Genomic DNA, 7,129 nt, shown 5'->3' on the forward strand with positions numbered 1-7,129 from the left:
TCTTGCCCGTATTTCGTTTCTTTATCATTCATTTCTTTTTTCTAAAATTTTTGATAATAGAATTGATGATACAATTTGAAAATGGTATTTCCTTAATTCCCTGATTTTTTAGCTTTTCTTTGAATCTTTGGGTTTAGACATTACTCCGGGAATCTTCAATTTTTTAAAAAAATGGGAGCAACATACCTGTTTTTCTCTGAAAGAATCATAAAAAAAGTTAATTCCTGCGGATAAACTTTTTGATAAAAAAGCAATTTTACAAATTTCAACCATTTTTTTTGAACCTGGCTGAAATAAGATCCTTTCTATTTTTATAAAATAAACAGACTTATTAACTTTTTAGAATTTATTAAATTTTAGATACTTGCTCCCGAGAAATGAATAAATTCGAGTTCCATCATGTACTATTTACATCATTAATCCCTTTCCTGTCCCAAAAACAAAAAAAGGGGTCTAGTGGAACAGAACAAATGATGTCAAGTCAAGATCATGTTCGTTTGTAAAATACTAGAAAAAATGGCGGATATCAAAATCCACCCCTAATTTAATCATGTCTTTCAAGCCGCACGTTGCTTTTTACCACATCGTTTCAAACGAAGTTTTACTCTAACATTCCCTTAGCTTAGATCCAGTATGTAATTATCGAATCGTGAATAGTGATTGATTCATTCGCTACATAAGAATCTATCCTTTTTTTTACGTTTCGGTTTTTCTTATATATAATGAAAACCTTTTTAAAAGTAAAGACATAAATGAAAATGAACTTGATATTCTAGCAATATATTTTCTACTCTATTCTATTTTTATAATTTGTAAAGTAGAAAAATGATAATTTTTTTTTTCAAAAAAAGGAGGGTCCCTTTTAATTATGCGATACAATCTGTATTCAAATATGATATACATCCTAAATAGATATGCTCTGGGACGGAAGGATTCGAACCTCCGAATAGCGGGACCAAAACCCGTTGCCTTACCGCTTGGCCACGCCCCATTTTCCATTTTACATTAATAAAGACTATTATTGATATTGGTTGTTCGTCAATTCCAGTTCAAAAATTTCTATAAAAAAAAAATTTTGCGACTAGTATTTTATATGCGTATCTACATATCTATCTATATCTATAAATGGATATAGATAGATAGGATAAAACTAAATTGATTGATCATTACATACAATTCAATTAAGATATTATATAGAAGGAAGTATGATTTCTTCAATTTTTTTGATTTCAGAATAAAAAATATTTTGAAACTGGAAAAGTTCAAATAAAAGAAGGATTCTCGAGATTCTTATCTTATTTGATTCATTTTTTTACTTTTATTCATAACTCTTTATTTTCCTTTTTATTGTATTATGTATATAATGCAATAAAATTGAAAATTAGAATGAAAAAAAAAAAACAAAAATAACTTTTATTTTTTTTAAAGAACAAAATGTTTGTTATGCTTAATATCTTTAGTTGGATCTGTATTTGTATTCACTCCGTCCTTTATTCCAGTAGTTTTTTTTTGGAGAAATTGCCCGAAGCCTACGCTTTCTTGAATCCAATTGTGGATATTATGCCAGTAATACCCGTACTATTTTTTCTTTTAGCTTTTGTTTGGCAAGCTGCTGTAAGTTTTCGATGATATTTTTAATTTGAATAATGTCGTAAAAAAATTCAGAATTTTTCAGAAAACTAAAACTCGAACATTTTAACAATTTATAAGATCAGATAAGTCTTACAGTGTGACTTCTGGATTCCAATATTGAAATTTTTCAATATATAGGAAAAAAAGGGACCTTCTCATCATTTACGTTTTTTGAATTGAAAAAACCTAATCCGATTATTCGATTGGAACCCCTCACCAATCGAATACCTAGATTACAGAAAAAAAGGATTTTTGGTCAAAAGAATTATTGATAATTTGTAATAAAATAATCTACTCTTACTATCAATTCATTTTCGAAACTCATATATATATATCTCCTCATATCCTAAAAAAACTTCATTTTTTAGAAACTTAGTATCTTAGTATTAAAAGAAACAAAATATGTTGTAATATAAGAGAATCTATTCTCTTTCTTTGTCGTTTTTTAATTATCTTGGAGATTTCATAATGCTTACTCTAAAACTTTTTGTTTATACGGTAGTGATCTTTTTCGTTTCTCTTTTCATCTTCGGATTCCTATCTAACGATCCAGGACGTAATCCAGGACGTGAAGAATAGAATAAGAAAAAAGTGGATTCTGTGTTTTCTTGCTTGTGCGGAATTTTGAAATATTTTTAGGATTTTCTCTATTTTAACATCTTTAACTAGTAAATAAAAAAAACAAGTTCAAAAAAAAATACCAAATTATCAACGGAAAGAGAGGGATTCGAACCCTCGGTACAAGAATTTGTACAACGGATTAGCAATCCGACGCTATAGTCCACTCAGCCATCTCTCCCCAATTGAAAAAAAAAAGAATTACTTTGTTTATGTTATATCACATAAACAAGAAGAACAAAAAGGGAGCTTAAAAAAAAAAGAGACTTGCTTTTTTTTTATTCTTTTTTATCTTATCTATCTTTTTTTTATTATTCTATATATTTTAGTTTTCTTTTTTTCTTTTTATACAGCCAATGAGCCCGGCCAGTACCTAGTCGGGCTCTTTTTCTTTTATTCCCATGAATATTGAAGAAAAATTCTTTATTTGAATATATTTTATTCGAAAAAAAAATATTTGTAAAAATATTTGTAATTAAAAAAAAAATAAGAGATACGGATAGATTCCTATGAGATAAAACCAAAATAAGATAATATAAAAATGTTCTCTTTTCTTACTCCCTCTCTTTTTTCTGGTAACGTAAATTGTATATATATATAACCTTCAGCAAAATAAAAAAATGAAAATTATCCCGTTTTTCAAATTTCATTAGAAGATTCTCTAATGAAACATGTCAATACTCGACTTATTAGAATATTATGCCTCCCATTTCTTTATTTTGTCTGATTGCTTTGTTCAACAAAAGATACAATAATGATATTGTAGCGGGTATAGTTTAGTGGTAAAAGTGCGATTCGTTTCAAGGACCCCCCAAAAGTTAAGGGATCCCCCATTTGATTCATATGCCGATCAAAAACTTTATTTTTTACTTAAAGGGACTCCTTTATACCCCTCGATGAATTATTTGCGGTATAATATACATTATTGTAATTTGTATACAAGAAGAATCAAATCGAATTTGACAAATTGAGTTTTAAAATTATGAAACATAAGTTTTTGGAATTGGATCTATAATCCGAATTTTTTGAGTATTACTAAAGGATCTATGGAGAGAAATATACAAAGTTTCTTTCTAATCGTAACTAAATCTTCCATTTTTTTGCATAGTAAAAATTGAAGCAAAATAGCTATTAAACGATTCTTTTAGTTTACTAGAGACATCGACATTTTTTTAGCTCGACGGAAATTTTCTTCTTTTCCTAAAGATTTTCTGAAATAGAAATAGAGAACGAAGTAACTAGAAAAAAAACATAGATTGTTAGAATATTGCTCTTCTAGAGGGATCATCTAAAAAGCAAGATATTTGAAACCTATTCATACAAAAAGGCTGACATAGATGTTATGGGTCAATTTTTTTTATTGTCCATCTCTTCATTCCGTAAAGGAGCCGAATGAAACAAAAGTTTCACGTTCAGTTTTGAATTAGAGACGTTAAATCAAAATGATGAATCAACGTCGACTATAACCCTTAGCCTTCCAAGCTAACGATGCGGGTTCGATTCCCGCTACCCGCTTCTATTTTATTCTATTTAAATCTATCTTTTTTCTTCGAGAATGAATCTAGAATTCTTAAAGAATTTGTCAATTCTTCATTTTCATTTCTTAATTTAGTTTTAGTTATATATATTCAATTATATTCAATTGATTTTTCTTTTTTATTTTTTTTTTCTTTTATTCTAAATATTTGATTTATTTTATTTTTATAATTTCTAGAATTCTTTATATTTGTTTGATTCTTTAATCTTTTTAATAAGGTTTAGTTAAAAAGGTTAAAGAATCAAATATAAAATAGAAGCGTCCATTGTCTAATGGATAGGACAGAGGTCTTCTAAACCTTAGGTATAGGTTCAAATCCTATTGGACGCAAGTTGTTTGCATATCTAATTTCAACCTTGTCCTTCTATTTTTTTTGATTTATTACATTTTGATTCGAATTCATTATATATAATATTCAAATGAAATAAAAACATATTAAAAGATACTAATTATAAAAATTGGAAAATTGAATTACAAAATTATTTAATGATTCATCAATTTTTTTCTACTTGTTCCTGGAATAAAAAGAGTTCCATCTGTTCTTTAATAGCGTCCTTTAAAAGGGCTTCTGCTTCCCCAGTGAATGTCTTGGTAGAAGATATGATTTCTTTGAATTGAGGTTTATTCGTCTTTAAGTAAGCACGTAACTCAACAAGAAATTTCCTTACCTGTCCAATTTCTAATGAATCAAGATAACCATTCGTTCCGGTATAAATAGTTACTATCTGTTCTTCCACAGTAAGAGGAGCTGATTGGGATTGTTTAAGCAACTCGCGCAATCGTTGACCTCTTGCTAATTGATTTTGAGTAGCTTTATCTAGATCAGAAGCGAATTGTGCAAAAGCTTCTAATTCTGCGAATTGTGCTAATTCCAATTTTAATTTACCAGCTACTTGTTTCATGGCTTTGATTTGAGCCGCCGATCCAACTCTGGAAACTGAAATACCAACATTAATAGCGGGTCTTATTCCAGCATTGAATAGATCGGCCGATAAGAATATTTGGCCATCTGTAATGGAAATTACATTCGTAGGAATATAAGCTGAAACATCTCCCGATTGAGTTTCAACTATTGGTAAAGCAGTCATACTTCCTTCGCCTAACTGAGAACTTAATTTAGCGGCTCTTTCCAAAAGACGCGAATGTAAATAAAAAACATCCCCTGGATAAGCTTCGCGACCTGGTGGTCTTCGTAATAGAAGAGACATTTGCCGATAAGCCTGTGCTTGTTTGGAGAGATCGTCATAAATGATTAAAGTGTGACGTTCACGGTACATAAAATATTCAGCCAGAGCTGCTCCTGTATAAGGCGCGAGGTATTGTAATGTAGCTGGAGAATCCGCTGTTTCAGCTACTACAATAGTGTATTCCATTGCTCCTCTTTCTTGTAAGGTAGTCACCACTTGAGCCACAGAAGATGCTTTTTGACCAACAGCTACATAAACACATATTACATTTTGTCCCTGTTGATTGAGAATTGTATCTGTGGCTACTGCTGTTTTACCTGTTTGTCTATCTCCAATAATTAATTCTCGCTGGCCCCGTCCTATGGGGATCATCGAATCAATAGCAATAAGTCCTGTTTGGAGAGGCTCATATACCGAACGTCTTGAAATAATACCGGGAGCGGGAGATTCTATTAATCGAGATTCCGAAGCTGAAATTTCTCCTCGACCGTCAATTGGTTTAGCCAGGGCATTTATAACACGACTCAAATAAGCTTCACTTACAGGTATCTGAGCAATTCTTCCTGTTGCTTTTACTGAACTTCCCTCTTGTATCAGCAAACCATCACCCATTAATACAACACCAACATTTTTTGATTCCAAATTCAAAGCAATGCCTATAGTACCTTCTTCAAATTCCACCAATTCACCCGCCATTACTTCATCAAGACCATAAATACGAGCAATACCATCGCCTACTTGAAGTACGGTACCAGTATTTACAATTTTTACTTCTGTATTATATTGCTCAATGCGTTCACGGATAATTTTACTAATTTCATCTGCACGAATGGTTACCATGAAAATATCTTAAATTTATTTTTTATAAGAAAAAAATGATGCCTATACTCTATTGTATAATAGAAAGCCTAATCAGTTATTTTTTTATTTCATCATCCCAAACATGCCAATATTAGCACTAACAGTACGTAAATGTAACTCGTTGTTCAAGCAACTATTTAGAGTTCCTAGAGCTCCCTGTAAGGCTTGTTGTAAAACCCGCTGTCGAACTTGATTAATAACTCTTTGTTGTTCAAAATCAATAGCTTCGTTTTTGTAATTTTCTAATTGTTCCAAAGTCGTATAAATTGAATTAATTAAATTCAATTTTTCTCGTTTGATCTCAGAATAGCCATTCACCCGAAACAGATCTGCTTCTGTTTCAACTTTCCTTAAGCGGGCCTGGGCTTTTTCGAGCTGTTCAATGGCGTTTTCCTGTAATTCTTCTGAGTTTCGAATAGTTCTCCAGATTTTCTGTTTTCGATTATCTAATAAATCACGTAATGAAAGTAGACTCTCTTTCCATCCATTTCAAAATGTCTATGATCTCTTCCCGAACCAAACATGAATCTTTCGATTCATTTGGCTCTCACACTCAATTACTTATCGGAAATTTACCAATTTTTTATGTAATGAGCCTATCCTCTCTTCTCTATTCAAAGTGAAAACAATTACCAATATAAGACTAGAATATTCGGAGGACTCTTTTGACCAAACAAATATATGTCAACAAAGTTGTTTTTTTATTCAAATCCAAAGACTTCTTTTGAATTTATACATAGGTCATCCATCGATTACGCATCGTACAAAGGGGAGGTTTAAATTCACCCGTTTTTTATTTCTCGCCATAAATAGGATTCAAGCCATTTTTTTTATCGACATGAGTGTTTTATATCGAAAAAAAATCGAATAATTTTTTTGAAACCGTTTCCTTTCTGTATTAATATAGCGGTAGAAAGAGTACTACACTGCGTATAGACTTCAAACTCTTTTTAACCATGGTAATAGTCCAAAATTTTTGGTAAATAGAGAATCAAAGTGGATTACCAATAAAGCGCGAAATGCTATGGTTCTTTAAGATTTTTCTTAATTTATTCAAAAAAGAAAATGAATTCAGAAGTAATTCGCGGGATTCTGCACATTTTCTTAATTCTAACTAAACTAAAAAGTGCAGTTTGGTTAAATCCAATTTATTCTTTGAAATAAACAACTCGCACACACTCCCTTTCCAAAAAAAACCAGTAGACCTAACACTACACTAAGATTTATTGGATTTGTTGCTAAAATATCGGTATTAAACACGAAACTTCCGGCGGATGGCCAGGAGCCCAAACAA

At 30.8% G+C, this 7,129-nt stretch overlaps 1 non-coding gene across 1 annotated transcript; it reads left to right on the plus strand.

The window, feature by feature from the left end:
• Window positions 1–4,045: 4,045 nt before the first annotated feature.
• On the plus strand, window positions 4,046–4,117 carry TRNAR-UCU (transfer RNA arginine (anticodon UCU)). Its single transcript has one exon. It is a non-coding gene; the product is annotated as a tRNA-Arg (tRNA).
• Window positions 4,118–7,129: the final 3,012 nt, after the last annotated feature.

This window comes from Vigna unguiculata, unplaced genomic scaffold, assembly GCF_037176805.1.
Source record: "Vigna unguiculata cultivar grain cowpea cultivar isolate G323 ecotype 2 unplaced genomic scaffold, ASM3717680v1 ptg000342l, whole genome shotgun sequence".
Taxonomy (NCBI): Eukaryota; Viridiplantae; Streptophyta; class Magnoliopsida; order Fabales; family Fabaceae; genus Vigna; species Vigna unguiculata.